At 41.9% G+C, this 19,022-nt stretch overlaps 1 protein-coding gene across 1 annotated transcript in view; it reads right to left on the bottom strand.

The window, feature by feature from the left end:
* lrch4 (leucine-rich repeats and calponin homology (CH) domain containing 4) overlaps positions 1 to 19,022 on the bottom strand; it is a 44,587-nt gene that overhangs the window by 24,098 nt on the left and 1,467 nt on the right. The window lies entirely within an intron of this gene.

Below are 19,022 nucleotides of genomic sequence, written 5' to 3'. Positions count from 1 at the left end.
TGGTCAGACCAAACAAACAATTCTAAAACATCACCTTAGGCCCTGGTCATTTTATTTCCTGATGCTTCATACAGTAAAGGATTAACTGATGATTAATTAAGAAAACAACTGACTAATTGATGAAAAACAGGGCTGCAGCTAACAGCTATTTTCATTATCGATTAGTTTGCAGATTCTCTTCTTCGTTAATCAATCCTTTTGCCTATAAATTAGGCGTCAGTCCAAAATCTGTTTAATATCATTTACGACAAAGAAAAGCGACAGAGATGCTGGAACTACCAAATGTTTTTTTTTCTCTCTTTGAAATATGACAAAAATTAAACAATTATGATTCATTTTTTTCACATTATAGCTCTAAATCAAAATACCTTGATTACATAGGTCTTTATATTTCGAAGCTTTTATCTGTATAATCCAACTGCCTTCCAAAAATTGTCGGTTTTTACCAAACTTCTTCCTTTCTAATGACAGCATTACCAGCCATACTCAGTATTGAACATTGCTCTCGACACAGATATATATTTAAACTCTCCAGCACGTTGAGTTTGACACAAAAGAAATGTGAGCATGCAGCAAACACAATAAAGCATCAACAGACTGTCTACAGAGGTGCGGTGGTTCCAAAAAGCACCATCAGGACTGAGCTTTGGCTAGCAGCAGGATGAGACAAAAGTCTGTCAATGGCAGACAGCCCAATGGCTGTTTATTGATTGCTGTTGGAAGCAGCAGGGAGGAGGTGGAGGAGGAGGAGGAGGAGGAGGGGGCACTTCCTCTCTTTGTTAGGGCTTTCGTAGGGACTTTTAATTTGAAAGACTTAAACAGAAAGATTTCAAAGAGCAGAAAGGTGAAAATAATCCAGAACATTGGGCCCATTTGGATTTTCACAAGAGTTTTTCTTCCTCCACCTTAAAGCTGAAACAACTAATCAAATAATTTGATTAGTCAATCAACAAAAACGTAGAAACCATTCTGATAATCAATTAATCATTTAAGATATTTTTTTTAATAGCAGGAGTGGCTAACATTCATTAGTTCCAGATTCTCACTTGTGGGAATTTGCTGCTTTTACACTGTGATGGGCATCACTAGTTTTTGACATTTTAACACAGATTAATCTAAAAAAACAAAAAAAAAAAAAAAAAAAAACAATCAGATTCATCAGTAATGAAAATAATTGTTAGTTGCTGCTCTAATCAAGTGACCAATTTAACAACCAAATAACCAAAAAAACCAAAAATAAAGCAGACAGGATACAGACTTCACTGCTAAACCCTGTTCTACATTCATCTAAGAGTGAACCAAGAAACTAGAGCAAGTCTTTTATTAACAGGGCCACTTAATAAACATCACAGCATGGTTGAATGTGCGTCGAGAGTGTGTGTGTTTTCTGTGCATAGTAAATGTGAGTGTGTCTGTACAGTAGCAATAAAGCCTGATCTCTCCATCTTTACTGTCCCATAGCTGGAGGGGAGCTGTTTGAACAATAGATGGGGGTGGAAATAGTACCCCCTCTCCCTCTCTCTCCCTCTCTCTCCCTCTCTCTCCCTCTCTCTCTCCCTCTCTCTTTGTGTGTGTGTGTGTGTGTGTGTGAGTGTGTGTCTCTGCTCTGGGGGATGGCGAGGTTGTCTAGTCTCTGTATCTGTTGTTGCAAAAGACAACTAGATATGTGGGAGCTCCAGTTTGGTTTAAAGAGGAAGTGATGGTTTGGAACTTATTTCTGCTGCACACACATTTGTAATTCTACACTTGTTGTGAGCACCTTGCCGTGACTACATTCATTCCTTAGCTTTAGCTTACATCTTAAGAATGTTTCCTTTTCTTATCTTAACCTTAAACCCAAGCATTTAGTACAGAAGTGGTCCATATTTGGACAACTGAAAAGTCTCGGGGTTTGATTTTTTTTTCCCCCAGGAGGCATGACTGCCCAAATGTCCTGGGTAGCTGTTTGTAACGAAGCCAGAATGACTCAACAGGAGCATCATGGGAAAAGCATGTGCTGTGGAATGGCAGCAGGGAAGCAGTTTAATGTCCAGCCTCTCACTGGCTTGCCACGGTTCACAGACAGCAGGACGCTGGCTTTAAAAACGGACTGCTCGATGGTCCACAGCCAACTGTGGCAGCTCGACAAAGCGCCACGATGAGGAGGAGGGCCAAACATGTCACGATGACAAGAAGTGAAGGCTTCCGGTTAAAGAGCTGACACACACACACACACGCAATGGTCTAAATCCAGCGGAGACAGTTCACAGTTGGCATTATAGTCGATGTCAAATTTGATTTGAATGACCATTTGTGATTTGGCTTCCCTGGCAAGTGCAGGCTGATAGCCTTAAAGCAAAATAGCTAAAGCAGATGATTTGTCATAGGCAAATGAACTGTGGTTGGGAGGTTTGTCATCAAGGGCTGCGAAATAGGACAAATATATAGGCTAATGTGCTACAGGCTAACGCTATGGCCAACTGACATTTTGAAACCTGTTTAAATTACCAAAATAAGAGTGCATATATGGTACATTTAGCTTGAAGTGCTAGCTACTGGTACCAGGGATGCAAATTTGAACCAATGCACTTTATCAACCACCAGTCACATTTATCATTAAAGTAAATAAAAAAAAATAAATTCATTAATGAAAAAAATGATATTAAACTAGATTTGAATAGTCAGGTCACTTAAAATTGCTGCTCCTGTTGAGTCTGACCAGACTATCCACACTGCCACATTTACCAGACATTAGGCAAATACTGGTGGTGGATACAAACATATCCACCACCAACATGAGAGCACAGAGCAGGACGGTTGTTTAACTTTGGATAAAAAGCATCAAAAATAATCAACATGACTTGCACTTAGGCGCCAGAGGCGGTGCAGCGTTATCCCCTCTGACAGGATTAAACCATATCGGCCACTTCAGGATCTCAGCTGACCTGGATTGACCCCTGTTAAGTTACCATAGTGACCATGCAGATTTTGTGACAGGTTTAAGAAACAGGGTCAACTATCATTAGCCCAGAGGAGCTGAGCTTGTCTGAAAAAGAGTAGGCAGCAAATCCAAATCGAAGTAGATGCGTGCGAACATGAACATGAGCATGTACTTCTTTATGAGGGTATGTGGGGCTTTTTTTTTTTTTTAGAAGGGTCTAGATAACCGTCTTTGACCTCACCTGTCTTCTTGGCTGACAGCTTTCCCTGCTTACCAGCACTGACTCCGCCAAACCCCAGCTTCAGCTTCAGCGTTCGCTGGCTGGATCTACACGTGGACCCTCTTTGACAGCAAATGGAAAACACCTGCTATGAAATCACTGACTGTGGGGTGGCCAGGAGTGAGGCAAGCTTTAAAAGCTGAAACCCACAAAGCAGTACAGCAACAGCGTTCTGCACACTGCTGGTGTGCATATGCAGGATGAACCTGCCTCCGGCTTGCAACTGGTTTTGTTGCGCGACGTGCAAAAGCAATTATTGAAGCTTCTCTCTGTGCAGCTGCTTAGCTTAGCATCTATTGATAACCTGCATGTGAGGCGTTTAGGGGACATCTGGAAATTGAAGCTACGGGAAAATAAGCTGGGTTACACTCACCCCCCCCCAAACATGCACATCGATCTCACACTACCCCACCCACCCATCACAAGAAAATCCTCAACCTGTGGGAAACACAGAATTCATTCTTGATCTGGGAAATAGTAGTTAGACCAAAAAAAAAAAAATCCTGGCTCTAAGTCCACTTATTAGGTTTTTCCAGAGCTCTCAACCGTATCTAAACCACATCACACGGTCTCCAACAGCTGACTAGATTCATTCAGATCAGACTCCACTTATTGATGACCATGTGTTACAGATGAAAGTTACAGAAAAAGCTTATAAACGCTCCTTAACATAGATACTTTTTTTTCCAAAGTCCAACATCAAAAGCAATTATTGCATATTACACAACTTTTGCGACCTCTCCACACTTAAAAAATAAAAGATAAATAAAAACAAGAGCAGAGGTATACACTGTGGAAATGTGAGGCCAGATCACAGAGCCTAAAACAGTGTCGGAGGATTTCAAAGGATCAGCAGAAAGAGAAGGATTGGCCTGTCAGAGCAGAACACTGCGTCTAATTACAGGCCGGGCTGTGATGGAGCAGGATCTGCTTCAGACACTTACATCACTGCCGACCCATTGACCTCTAGAACTTACAACACACTGGTAAAAGCAGGGCTATTGTGAACCTAACCAAAAGAAAAGCCCAGTCAGTACATCAAAACAGGAAAAAAAAAAAATACATGCAACAACAGTCTCATATTTCAGACGAACTTCATTACATACAGCACTGCTCAACACACTGATGTAATCTGACAAGTCTTTAATCTGCTGTTCCAAAGACTCACGTCATTTTATCACAGTAACACAAGTTTTAAAAGGTTTGTGGATTCTTTGTCCACTCGTCTTGCAGGTAGACATCACGTAGTCTTGCTAAACGTTTCCAGCGACTGACTGATATAAGTGAGTCCAATGCACACGTCTGCACAACTACTGCTGAGTACTGTCAAAGTCAATTAAACGCACTAATCTGTTGGCAAATCTTATTACCTTTCAAGTCACGAGACTGCTCCTGTAAAGTGACAGCGCCATAAGAAGCCACAGACCTCCTCACCTTATGTCACGCTGCGTGAGCAGGTCATGAGGCGGATGCGGGCCTTCGGAAAACCATAGCAGTCAAATTGGCGCTGCCGTTGAGTAAAGCCAGGTGAGGTTTGCGCATGGGTGTGGTTTGGTGCATCAACTGCTCACCGGCATAATGCAACACAATACAATAGAGTCACATCACATCCCTGGCACATTTTGGTGCCAGTCCAGACCTGCTAATAATCAAGCTCTGTGCTCAGAAATCACAGTGATCCAACCACCTTAACGCACTGGTTAAGGTGGTTGAAACAGATCTATTTACAGCAGCAGAGGATTTGCAGTGTTGATTAAATAAGTATTTGGGAAATAGAAAGAACAGGTACAGCCTTCTAAATGACACACCTTACTTTTTATGAACTACCCAATCCACATACCAAAGGTCCTGATTCAAAACTACAAATCTTGATAAGCTTGAATTATAGATATGATATGAATGAAGATTAAATTGGGAGAATGTAAGTACGTAGCAAGTGCTTTATCTGTTCTTTAAATTCCTGATTTCATCCTAATCAGGTCACGTCAGTGGTAAAAGACAACCATAACCATGATATAATCTGAGGGTAGCCCATGACAGATGGAAAGCTGCAGTAATTCTGTGCTTTAGTTCCCACAATTGGACACTACCACCTTAAAATCAATCTTGGCATGAAGACTTTTAGCACTTTCCTGCTACCAGGCCAAAACACCAGAAACAACTTCTAGTGTCGTTGCAAAAACGCCCAAATTTTATTCGACTCCTTTAACACAATCTAAAAAAACAGTGGAAACTGCCTGACATAAGTAGTATTCACTACAAGGCGGTCGGGTTGAATTACAAGATATTTTGTTCCTGTTATTTTGTCCATCACGTGTTGTTTCCACGTAATTTGTCACGCTTACCCGAGAAAAAGCTTTAGAAATAAGATGGTATCAGGTGAATGCCACACCTGCTTTGGGGTTGTCAGTTGTAGGGAGCACAAAGAGTCTGTGTTTTTCCATGAACAGCAGAGTAAAAAAAAAAGTTTTACAAAACAATAAACTGTTTAGGTGACATGTGACGATCTGACCAGAGCGACCAAAAGAAAAACCACTCTGGCCTGCAAAGAGAAGAGGATTAAATAGGTAAAAAATGTGTTAAGGTGGAGGAGAGGAAGAAGACAGACTCTCTTAAATACCCCAAAACCCACTGACCTCCTTAAAGCTGACTTGCTAAAACTAGAAAGCCCAGTCTTCATTGTACTGCTAGCGTTATCTGCTATAAAGATTAAAGTTTTCTGATGTCTGTCTGATCTGTCTGGATTCATAGACTATCCCTACACCTCACCTCACAACCTGTGTGGTGTCAATGAAGTGCCAACAAGGTCCCCCTGCGTGCACAGAGGTGTGTTTGTGTGTCTCTACTCATGTTCTGAAGAACAGAGAAGAACGGAGGTGGGGTTCATAAATTAATAATAAAAAATTAAAAAAAGGCTACAGAAGGAGGGGTGGAGAGAATGAGTAACAGGCAGATAATACCAGCAGGAGAGTACGGACAAAAGAGCTGAGGAGCAGCCAGAAAGAGGATGAAAAAGACAAAGAGGCCGACCGTGAGGATGCCAGGACGACACAACCCCCAAGAGGAGTGACTCAGACGAGAAAGGGCAACTCTCCACTGGGTTTAATCCTCAGAGCTCAAGGGGGCTGCTGGGAAAGACCTGTCTCTGCAAAGCCAGAAATAACTGACTCATAGGGAGAAGACGATGAGCAGGACTCAACTACTCCCAACTGCAGAGTCTGTCCAACATTTCCTGTAACAATATCCAATGTTTTCAAAACAAAAATTTTACTACCTCCCAATGTATTTGACTTTTTTAATGTTATAAAGTATTATGAAGTATTTCCCACTATTATAATGATACACACACAAAAGGGTAGATTTAGGTTGGAAATTATAAAATATAAAATATTACGGAAACCTCTCTGACCAATGAGAAGTCTGGGGCAGAAGCATAGACTCCATCTCGTCTATCAGTCAGGGTCCCTTAGCTAGATGGTTTGAGCTTATGTGGGTTTGAGTCTCCAGAGATCTGATCTTTATTCTATTTGATTATCTTCAAGGGAATCAAAAATAAAACTATTTTAACCACAAAATGTAACAAAAATTTCAGGTTATTCAATTCCTGGTAAAACCCCTACGCACAAAAACAATAAATATATAAGCAAAAACATGTCCGCTTTGTTTCAAAAACCGTGTCCTGCACCTATCAGCCACGCCTAACCTGTTTAAAATGCTTGAAAAAACACCATTCGAGCCGATGCTGTTTGGGTTTATTTAACGTTGCCAATGACAACACAACCCTCGAGTCTGCTGTCAGACAGGATGTGGCAGTGTTGATTCCTGTTACAGTGTTAGTTACAGCGAGCCGAGGACAAGCACCGAAGACAGACGCTGAACATCACAGCTCTGTTTGTACGTGTGTGTGAGTGAGTGTGGGTGAAACTGTTGCATGACTATGTCTGAGTGTGAGCATGAAGACGGCTGTGTGATGTTCCTTAGCTGAGTAAGTGATGGAGATGTGCTCTGACTGCTGGTGGATGCAGAGAGTGACTTAACATTCAAATCAGGGCAAGGTCCAGGTTAATCACTATAACACTGGCAGCTAAGTACTATGTAAACATTATATACTTGAGTGACATACAAGTTCTCTTCTTTCTTATTCCAAACCCACGTTGACATCACTTGAGGACATTTATCAGGCCTCACACAGCTCCCTCCGGAGACACCAAAAGCTTTATACTACTGATTTCACATGTGCAGTAAAACCCCAAACCTGCAAACACACACTGAAGCGGAAAGAAAATCAGTGGAGGTGAGAACATACACAGCTAAATCAACAGGGAACACCAGAGGCATCCCTTACCTGATTAGCCTGTTGGGACAATCCACTGTCTTACCGGCACAAGGATTTAACACTGGGGCTAAACAGTTTCCCCAATATGAACGTCATTCCTGTGGCCGGGAGGACTGACATGTTTAGTTTAGCTTGGCTTAGCTTAGCTTACCTTAGCTTAGCTTAGCTTAGCTTAGCTTAGCACAGGGGGAAACTTTGCACAGGGGGGAAAGCTTTGTCAACATCACTCAGCATTTTCATGTTCATACACAAAAGTGTGGGACTGGGAGCGTGCCTTAGCTTGATGCTCTGACACAGCAGGTCCACAGTCGATGTTGTGACTAACCCAGACCCCAGTGACTCAGCTAGATAACAGGATACAGCATGCAAATGAGATCGTTTTGGACGCTTCAGATTTTCAATGAAGTTAAGCTTCACTCTGAGCTGAAAGTACAGAGGCTGAATGTCGCTTTGACAGTAAACCGTGAACTAATATCACAAAATGCTTTAGGGCAGTTATGGTTCAGCCATTTTCATTACTGTCAGGCCTTTTAATCTGCGCTGCCTTGAGTTTTCCCTCATATTTTGAACACAGATGGGACATAGCGTGGGGACAGTGTGCAGTGCTAGCTAAAAGGAGAGCAACAAAGGATGTTTCTTCTTCAGTAAAGATGCTGGTGATACAACTCTCCTTTCGCTGATGTACTATACAAATCAAGTCCAACCTGATTCACTTGTATTTCCTGAGCTCTCTCTTCCTCCTACACCAGCTCCACTCCTCTCCTCTCCCCGTCCATCTTTCACCCTTGCTTCTTGCCACCTCCTCCTCTCTCCCTCCTACAGACTGCAGACTTTGCTTTAGTGTTCATATGCAAAGCTCAGTGTGTTCATGCAAAAAAGGGAAATACACTAGAAGCACACTCGGAACTCCTAAAAACACAGAACAAAATGCACAGAAAAACTGTAAGGACAGGAGACAAAAATCACAAGAATAACGCGTCACCTAGGAACTGTATTAGGCCCCAAATCATAACTGTAAGCTAACAGCAAGCTCTTTATATCCTTTTACCATGAACTGCAGCTTTTTCATTTCCAAAATGCACTGAAGGCAGAGTTTATGTCTGTATTTGAAACTCTGAGCACAACAAATTGAAAAATGACAAGCAGATAAAAAAAAAAAAAAGACAGTAAGAGTGCAAAAGTGGTCCAGTTGTCATGGCAACGGCGTGCACGGTGCACAAGCATAAAAACCAGTTCCACCACAGAAAGGAAATAAAGCAGTATTAGTGTTTATGCCGTGCCAGTATGGCCCATAAAAACTGGAAGGCTGGCGTTGAGAAGTTTGAGATTAGGTACAAACTTTGAGGTGACTTAGTTCATGGTTACACATCAGTGAGGTTAAATAAGGATTTCCTGTTTGAAAGGTAGCCTGAGAGGGAGACTGGGATCCATATGATGACTCTGGTATCAATTAGTCTTCAAGATGTCCCTCTACAGAGAAAGAGACGCCAGCACACATGTACACTCCCACATGCATGCACACATACTGTAGCTATTAAGAATTTAATTAAATCAAGTATAAGTTAAGGCATGGAGTTACTGGAGTCGACTTTCTGATCACAGAATTCATTAACATAAAAGGGCAGTGAAGTTCATTTTTGTGGGTTAGGTCTGACTAAACACCTTTTATGATTTCCAAACCACAAATGTTAACATGACCATGTATGTGCCAGACGTAATGAAACTCCCAGCAGGCTTTCCTGACATATCGCATTTACACTGTGACCTTGATCTTCGACCACGATTGACAAGGAAAGGATGGGCGGACGTACAGATGCATGGACAACCCGAAAACATAATGCCTCTAGCCATGGAGGTCGCTGGTGCAGATGCATAAATATAGGAAGGTGCAAAAAATACGAATTAGAATGAAAAAGCTGCCCTCAGACATCAGGTTTGGTGTTTAATGACTTAGAAGTAATTTAAAAGTTTTTAAAATCAGTCCTAGTTTGGTATCAGAGTTTTGGAAAAAAAAAAACTGCAGTCAATTAACTAAAATAAGGAAAAGTGCATTTGAATAGCATACATGGGAAAGTACAAAGTGACTTTCAAATGTTATAAAACAGCTTCCTGTGTATGAGCATCTCAGCATTTTGCAACACTTCTGAGTAAAAGGAAGCAGGTTTGGTAATGTGACTTTGAAAACAGTCATCATTCAATACAGAGTCCTGCAAATGCCTGCAAACCGGCATCACATGGCTCGACCAGGACCCCAAGGAATACTGAACTGTTGTGACACTAGGAGGAGCAGCAATAATTAATATTTCAGTTTTGCCAACATCCATCTGCAGAGAGGTTTTTGGACTGTCCACACAAGTCCAGTCCCGGCACACACATACATGCCACGTTCTTGTGAACACCCTGAATGACGGGCACATAGACAGGGCCGGTAAAGAGACTAACAGGGATGGTTTTTTTGGACTGTTTACCGGCCCACTGATGCAGCAGGATTCCTCCCAGTGGTCCCACACATCAAAGTGTTTGTGTGAGACAGATAAATTGGTCACGCTCTAGCTCCTACAAGATCTCACACAAGTTCCCCACATCATTACTACACCTTGCATTTGTCTGTTGTACAACTTTTCATCTTCCAGTTCAGTGAAAATGGTCTCTGGACTTCCTTGTGAAAAGGTAGGGAAACAACTTTGACTCTACAATAATGTTTTATTGTATTATTGTTGTTTACAATAATCCTACAGTATCTCTATAGGAACGGAATACATCCACACAGACACATTACCAATGCTACCCCCACCAAGGCCCCCCATGCCTTCTCTATCATAACCCAACTTCCTCAGAGAAAGAGCCATCTGGACACCAAACACTGTGGGAGTTAATGGATCTGCTGAGTTACATAAGGCATGGGCCTCAGCTTTCATTATTCACCAGGGAGTCAACACCACACCATTAGATTACTTACACACAGTCTTATAGTGTTACACGGTGTTGCGGGACAAACATAGATGGGACTGAAGCCCATTAACTAATGGCTACCTCCTGAGCCTGGAGGAGACAGCAGCTACAACACAACAAATAAAGGAGATAAAGAAAGTAGAACCCCTTGCATGCATATCAACTGTCCTCCGAACCTCTCTATCATCCCATCTGTCTGTATTATGAATTGTCAAAAAGTTTAAAACAGGGTGTTGCCTGTGTGTGTTTTCTTGTTGTAGCATCGTGGATGTTGGTTAAACTACCTTTGAGTGCACCTCACAGTGCTTTTATTTTGAAGTATGTCTCAGTGCGATGATACGCATGCAGTTTTACAGTGCCAGCAGTCTTCATGTTGCCAGTTCCTGTGGGTTTATTGGTCTTTTCCTTGCATCCTGTGGCAAACCTTCTACAAAACCTTACTTAGCTCTAAATGCTGTGGCTAAACTGGCTAGTCTACGGCTAAACTAAACACTAGTCCAAACTATTAGTCATTAATTGACACAGAAATAGCAAAATGTTAGCCTGTGTGTGAACTGGGACTTCATGGATAAGGAGAAAGTGGCCAAAGCCAGAGCAGTTGATCTGTTAAAACATAATGTGTTTTAAACAGATAAGAAAAACAAGAACAATCAACAAGCATGAAAAAAAATTCTCTTTAGAGGTTAGATTGTTAATGCAATGTCACTCAAGTAACAAGGTATTATGTAACTTAGGCAAGTTTCCACCCGCACATGAAAAACTTTACACTTCAGAGCCCTGAGAGACCTTTACCCTCCTAACCTAGCTGCTCACTTCCAGTTGCCTGACAACATGCAATCCACCACCAGTCTCTAGACCTAAGAAGAAAAAACACACACACACACCCAGGCTATGTATGGCAAAATATATATTTGTTGGCAGACTGGTAGTGTTGTCCTACCGCCTCAGCGTCTCTGCCATTTTTTTTTTTTTTTCCCTCTGGTTACCTCCCATGGGACGAACAAGGGGTTCTCCCTCCCCACCAGCTGCTGCGCTCTGAGAGGGAAAACACGCCAGCAGGTCTCGCACAGAGAGAAGCTTTCAGACACGAAACTAAAAATACAGTAAATAAAAAAGTATGACAAAGGAATTGAGCACAGTGCAGCTTCATTTACCCTCCCCTGGAACGAATAACTTCTGACTTCTGGTCCCTGTTAATGCAACAATGCATGAAGACATACACGCTGCTCTGTGCTACAAGAGGGGAGCTTCTTTCTATAATTGTACAAGCCATGGCATTCATCAGCTGACATTAACAGCTTGTCTACTCTTTATCAGTTCATGAAAGACTCCTTCTACTCTCTCCATGAACATCTCTTTTTTTTTTTTTGAATGAGCTGACTAGTGGGTTTCATCGCAGCTAACGGAAAGCAGAACCATCTGGCATTTTATTCTCTGTGACATTTACGACAAAAGTCCTTTAAAGCGGGCTCGGATGGGCAGCGGGATGGAAAGATGTTGGCACACAGAAAGAGCGCGGCGATCAGTAAGAGCAAAGCAGTGACGATTCAGAAGAAGAAGAAGAAGACCGGCAGACAAAGCAGAAGTGAATACTGAACCGGCAGCCCACATCCGCAGCACAGAGGAAAGAGAACACGGGGAGAGAGACAGATACACACACAGACACACACTCACACGCACTTCACCAACATGTGTGTAGGCAGTCTCATTTCATGACACAGAACAGATGTAAACAACTGACAGTGAAGGATATATCCATATGCTGAGCTCAAACAGTGCACACACACACACACACAAACACACACAAAGAGAGTGCTGAGATCAGGGCTCACTTGACCCCACCATTAACCAACTGTACACTGTGGTTCTGTAGTTTCTAGCAGCTTAGCCAGAGAGCTTTTCAGTATCAGACTTAAAACCAGGCCATTTTCCGAGGCCGTGGGGTATTTAATATTACTCTTCATGACTGTCTGCCACTGCAGCAGATTCAAAACAACAATGACACAACATTTTTTTTTCATATTATGGGAAAACTGATAAGTTTAGCCCCCCACTAGAGAAATTGCTCTGATTGGCTAGCAGCACCGGATGGTTGGATTTTGAAAAAGAGCAATGATGAAAACTCCTGGGTAGCTGAAATGAAGTAATGCTATGATAAAATTCCATCGAAACATGGGTGAGCAGGAAGTCTCTGACTTTACTTGGCTTTCAAAACATTACAAATCACTCAAACATTTCAGAGCAGGGTAGATGGGGAAACAAGAATAAGCGTCTCCAGCCGCGCTAGCAGCTCTGTGAGGCCTCTGCGATCCATGCCGTGTGGACCCGTGCCAGATTTCATGACAATCCATCCAATAGCTCCTGGGATATTTCACTCCAAATGTCAACCTCACTGTGGCAGTAGAAGGAAAGTCAAGCATAGCCAGTCATTTGGCTAATTTAACATTTAGTGGCAAAACAACATCAACACTGGGGATCATGCTAACCACTATCAGATTCCTTAGACTCATCAAGACAAAAAGAGGGAGGAGGGAGAAAATATTATTTACTAGTTCCTAGCTACCTGCCAGCATCTGATCCAGGTGCAGTGGTAATGATGGTCTGGGCTGACATGCCTGTCCAGTGGTGGTCTGAAGCTGTTCTAGGAGTTGTCAGAGCTGTCAAAGCTGTATTCTGCACCATGTTTTTCCCATTCTAGTCTAGTTTTTTTTTTTTAAACAATGAGACTGACTCATAATTTAATCTGAATCCACAGCTATCATCTTTCACAAAGGAGGACATTGCAAAAGTTTTGCAGAGCCACCTTTCAACCTTTCCCAGCTGAGTCCTTGAAAACAGACTCAGCTGAAGCAACAGCCCTCAGCAAACAGCTGGGCTGACTTTTTCCAGGTATTTGTGCCTGAAAAGAGGGCAGGAAGATATAAACAGGAATTTCAAGCGGACAGCAGACACTGGAGTTTAGTGTTTATTCAACAGCGTGGATAATGATAGTAAAAGAGAGCCACCATCATGGCCTTCTAAAGACTGAAGAACACAAACACTTCACCACAGACACTGACGTCTCTCAGGAGTAGGCAACTGGAAAATAATTAAGTCCTATTAAAAATTTAATCGATGAAATAACACAACATGGAAACTGGGAAAGGATGGGCTGTTTGATCAAAGGCCAAGATCAGGCCTCACTGTAAACCACTTTTTACAGGACCATGGCACGGAAATATCGCTTCCCCTAATACACACACACACACATGCACACAAACACACAGACACCCTCCTTTCCTCATTCATTATTTCTCTAAGTCAGCTGCTGGCCTTCTTGGTTGTGGTGGTATGGAGTGTGTGTGTGAGTGTGTGTGTGTGTGTGTGTGTGTATGTGTATGTGCTGGCTGTCCAGTTCCCCTCCAGCTCTTAACAAAAGGGTCTTGTCTCTCACATCCCCAGAGGTCGTATGAGACTGAAGGCCAGTTTATTAACTTTGTGCCCATACAACAACATTTCCATTGCTTCTGTTGCTGAACAAACTAAAATACCACTTACATGAGGCCTCAACAATAACAACAATTTTAATAAAGTACAAAGTAAGAACTCAATATCCAGTGTATTACTAAGAGGATGTCCCGGTCCGAGTCCTTTAATATTGAGTATCAGACTTTTTCCTTTGTTATTTTCTACAGCGCTCGCTTAGCGTGAGGTAGGCCTACACTACAAGTAGGAAAGCAATTTGATGAGGAAAGACACTGTGGGTCTTGGACAGCAGTAACACAATGCTTAAGATCGAATGCAGTTTTCATCTGGCTGCAAATACAAGCTGTGTATACAAAATGTTACTGAGATACAAATGAAGCAATGCTTCTTTTATTGCTTTTTAACCCAAAGCAGCTCCACTCTGTGCGGCGTGTTGACATATCGTTAAATGAGACTGCTGGCTGCTTTCTCTTTGTGTTGCATTTTGTGTACTGTGCACTTCACTCACTCACTCTGCTCTGCAGCTTCGGTGTTTTAACAGAGAGCAAACGGACTGGGCTTCATATACCAGGCTGACGTAAAAGTTACTGTACCAGGTTCAGTATGCTGCACACACACACACACACACACACACAACAGGCTGCACGACGTGTAACCTGACCACATCTAAAGGCCAAGTCTTTACACATGTTCTGAATGATCACAAGCGAAGGTGTGGTGAACAGCACGTGTCTTTTTGCATCTCTACAGTCTAGATGTAGTGAATCGTGCAGATGGGGTGAACAATAGGCGCTTACCGGTACCTACTAGTCTCTGAAGATCTCCGCTTTAAACACAATAAAATGATGAGAGCTGGAGATAGAAGATCAAAATCTGTGAGTCTCAAGCTGAATGAGGCTCCTGAATTTGCATAAAACGCTATATCAAAGCTCTCATTAATCATTTGCCGCACAGAAACAAAACACAGAAAACTGAAGAAGTCCTTAAAAACAATGAATGCAACATAGTGTATTCGAAACTGCAGCTGAATACCTTTTTTTTTTTTTTTAAGATTTAGACCTGAAATGCTGAATTATCCATGAATCAAAATCAATAAGCTGATTAACACAACAAAAGGATTATTTCGATGGTCTTTAATCAAGTAAAATGCCAAACATTTCCCGTTTTCTTTGCCACATAGGACTGTACAGCTTTGGACTGCTGGACAGAGACATATGAATACCTCATGTTGGGCTCTGGGAGGCTTATAAAGGGCATTTTCACCCTTTTCTGACATTATATAGACAAAACAACTCCTTGGAAAAAGCGTCAGCGTATTATTAAGAAAAATAATAATTACTTGCAGCTCTTTTTTTTTTAGACTCTATAAACAGCTGAACCTCTGCAATTATTACAAATTGCATAAAGTCCCCCAGGTAATATTAGTCCCATGCAAACAAGAGCTGCCTTCATGGCTTCAGATTTACTATAATTACCTGTTTCCAACCACAGGTGGTAATTACAACTGGGAAACAGGATTATCCTCTAAGCTCCAGTGCATCAGACCTGATGAATATTAAGAAAGCATCACATACAGAGGAGGGTGGACTAAAATAAATAAGTCACACAACCCAGTCACCATACATATGAACGTGCTTTAACACTGGCACCATTGGATAGCTGTAATCCAGGTACACTGATACCATACAAAACCCATACAGAGCAAACCCTAATTATAAAAGCATTTGCCAAAGCGTGGGCTGTGTATACAGTATTCACTCTGCAATAACACACAGACGTGCGAGTCCACAAGGTGCATGAAACACACAATGGCTCGGCTTTGTTTCCTCCAACCACTCAGAGCTACTGGGAAATATTCTGCAAGACGCAGGCCAAGTCCTCTTCTTTGTGTGTGTGCATGCGTGCATGTGTGTGTGTGTGTGTGTGTGTGTGTGTGTGTGTGTGTGTGTGTGTGTGTGTGTGAACCCTTGACCTTCCTGAAGGAAGCTGCTCCAGTGGGGAAGAAGGGGGGGGTTGATGTTAATCTAAACACAACTGGGCCTCCACAGCCAAATCTTATCCCAGTTCAACCACCACGTTCCTGTCTTTTTGTAATGCAGCTAAGCTAAGCTAAGCTAACGTCCTGACCACTGCAACCCACTCTGGTCAAGGTGAGAAGTCTAAACCGTTTCAATACGAAAATGTGCCTGAAGAAACTGTATCTGTAATAAAGAAATCAAGCACCCAGCTTTAGTTTATAAACGATAACACTTGGGGAAACCATAAATAAATAAACAGATTTATTTATTCTGATTAATGACTAGATAACAGGTTCAAAATTCTGGACTTCTGGACTGAACTATGGTGCTGAGTGGCTGGTGAACTTCAGGTTAGATGGTTATAGTAGCCAGTCTCAGTTTAACCATATGGGCTTCACATCAGGGCTTTAGTTCACCAGCCTGCACACAGCTGATACAGCAGCAGCAGCAGCAGCATCATCATCGACCCACCCCTGGATGGTTAACTGCAGCGAACAAGCTCAGACAAACTGACTGTCGCTACCTGTCCAGCACCGAACATCACAAGGTGATCAAGGAGAAGCTGCTGGCAAAATGGAGCATTTCACAGCTTCTCAGGAGCTGGTGCAGACCAAAGGAGGAGGACTGAAGCACTGGACTTCAACATCAGTCAGCTGACCAGAAAAAATAACTTGAATAGGGTGCTCGGGTTGCTCTTTGTCTACTGGATTTTCAAGTTTTACAACAGCAAACAACAAGGATATATTAGAATCAAATGCATAAAGAGTGGTTGATGCAGATATAACCCTCTATTGTGGTATACTGTGTGTACTTTTTTTGTACTTATTTTTTTTGAAAACTGCAATTCTCAAATACTTGATAACTCAACAGCCGAACTGTGACAGCCATGCTGTCAAAAACAAAAACAACATTCACGTAACAAACCGAGGCATTACAAGCTGTGACGTGTAAATTTCCAGGATCCAATTAAAAACAGGCTCAATAGGTAACACACAGAGACAGAAAAGCTTGAAGGCAACACAGTAAAATAAAAACACTGAACATGACTCTACAGCCAGTGAAAAGTACAATTAAAAAAACCCTTATTAAATTATAAGAGTATAGAATAATACATATATGCAATGGGGCCCAAAAGTCTGTATCTGCAATAAATATTAACACATTCCTGTACAAAAAAAATGTTGCAAGGAAATTAAATTTTCCCTCTAGGGAAAGTACACAGTCAAAATATCTTTAAAAGTGGGGTTTTCAGCTCGGAAGTGATACTTAGTAAGATCTGTGACACTATTTAACTATGTTAATTCTACACAGGAACCAATTTGCTTTCAAGAAAGTGAAAATTTGTGGAAATATGAATTGAAAAAGAATCTTTCTTCTGTTAATTTCATTATTTTAATTACTGTAAAACATTCAGTACTTAAACGAATGCATGTTGCTAATGATCCTTAGGGTTTATTGAATCTTCAGTACAAATTTCAGCCCAGTTCCGTAAACCACAGTACATGTTGAGCAACTACAGAAAGCAGCAGCAACAAGAACCTACTAGACATGACACAATGTGTGAACATGAGCAGATAGAACTGTTTTAATTGCCCTTTAAAATGCAGCAGTTCTGCCTCTTTCAAACATGTTACACATCCACAAGGCTGAGCCTCTCAGCTTCAGCCTCAGCACAGATTCCACCACTATACAAGCAAACCATCGAACGAGTCTGACTATGTGAAGCTCTTCATTAAACCGTGATTAAAGTGTAGCTGCTCTGTTTTACGAGGATGTCATGCACTACAGAACACACAGATTCAAGTGAGTGGGTAAGTGGTCTCTGGCTTTTGGACCCCTCTGTATTATGTGCTTATGAAGTGCTGGTAATGCATCAGGGTCTGGCAAGATTTAACCTGAAAACCATCATGACAGTTTGGTGAATCAACCTGGGCTGTCACCACCCACACACACACACACACACACGCAGAAACTGAAAGTGCAGGGGGGCAGGACTCGAAGCCTGGTTAGCTGTATCTCAGAGCTGATATAATGTCTGTGTGAGCCAACCTAACTACCAGGTGTATAGAGAGCCTCATTACGCAAAAGACTAAATGTCTACAACAGTGGCGTACAGAGGAGCACAACCCAAGAATTAGAGCTGACTGCATAACAAGTCAGCCACCGTGAGCCAGTGTGAAAGGCAGTGATGTCAGCCTGGCTCAGAGCGGAGGTGAAGCCAAGGCCGACTTGAAATGGTAAACACACCCCAAGCGGTATTTTGAGATTCCTCCACATCCCTCAGAAATTTGTTTAACCTCAAGACTTCCCCTGAATAAAATATAGTCTGAAAAAATGGACTGAATTCTTGTTTCAATAAGAAAGTATCTGTAGAAAGGACATACAAACAAGATTACTGATCTGTTTATGCATTGAGTGCACTTTTTTAAAAGGGGTATGCCACTATTTTTACACAGGAAGTTCTGTTTGCTAGTGACAAGACATACTCCCCCTTCATGGTCTCAGCTCGCAAGAGACCAGTTTTAATAAGAGTGGTCATAAATGGCACAGGCCAAGATATTATCCTGACTATTTAATTCCCCTAGTATGCGTCCACATCCAAAAGCCTATTCTTCCCATAATTCAAGCCGGTGGCATCTTTCATTACACCCTCCCCGCCTGGTAAATGCCCATGTCTTCAAACTCCATGCCACCAGCTTCTAATTCTTAATATATTTTATAATTACGAGCCGAGGACTCACTCACATCCCCGTGACGATATCTGAGGTTATTTTCTAGGCTTGACAAAACTCCTCCGGAGCCATAGCAGACACTGTACAGCTGTTTTCAGAGGATGAGCACTGCTCCTCATGATGACTAAACTGTACACTGCTATGCGTAATCAGTGGAGTGCCCCTTTGAACCTAACTCTGAGAACTAAAGCTGTATGTTTTACTCACTTTCCAAGCTGGATTATTCCATTATCCAAGAACCTGCACTTGAATAAACACATCCTAATCAGGTGGCATTACTGTCGGTATGGGATCTATTCATCACTTCCATAGTCATTAG

This window comes from Toxotes jaculatrix, chromosome 23 (assembly GCF_017976425.1).
Source record: "Toxotes jaculatrix isolate fToxJac2 chromosome 23, fToxJac2.pri, whole genome shotgun sequence".
Lineage (NCBI taxonomy): Eukaryota > Metazoa > Chordata > Actinopteri > Toxotidae > Toxotes > Toxotes jaculatrix.
The sequence above is the reverse complement of the archived record's forward strand: the minus strand, read 5'-3'. Positions and strand labels throughout refer to the sequence as shown.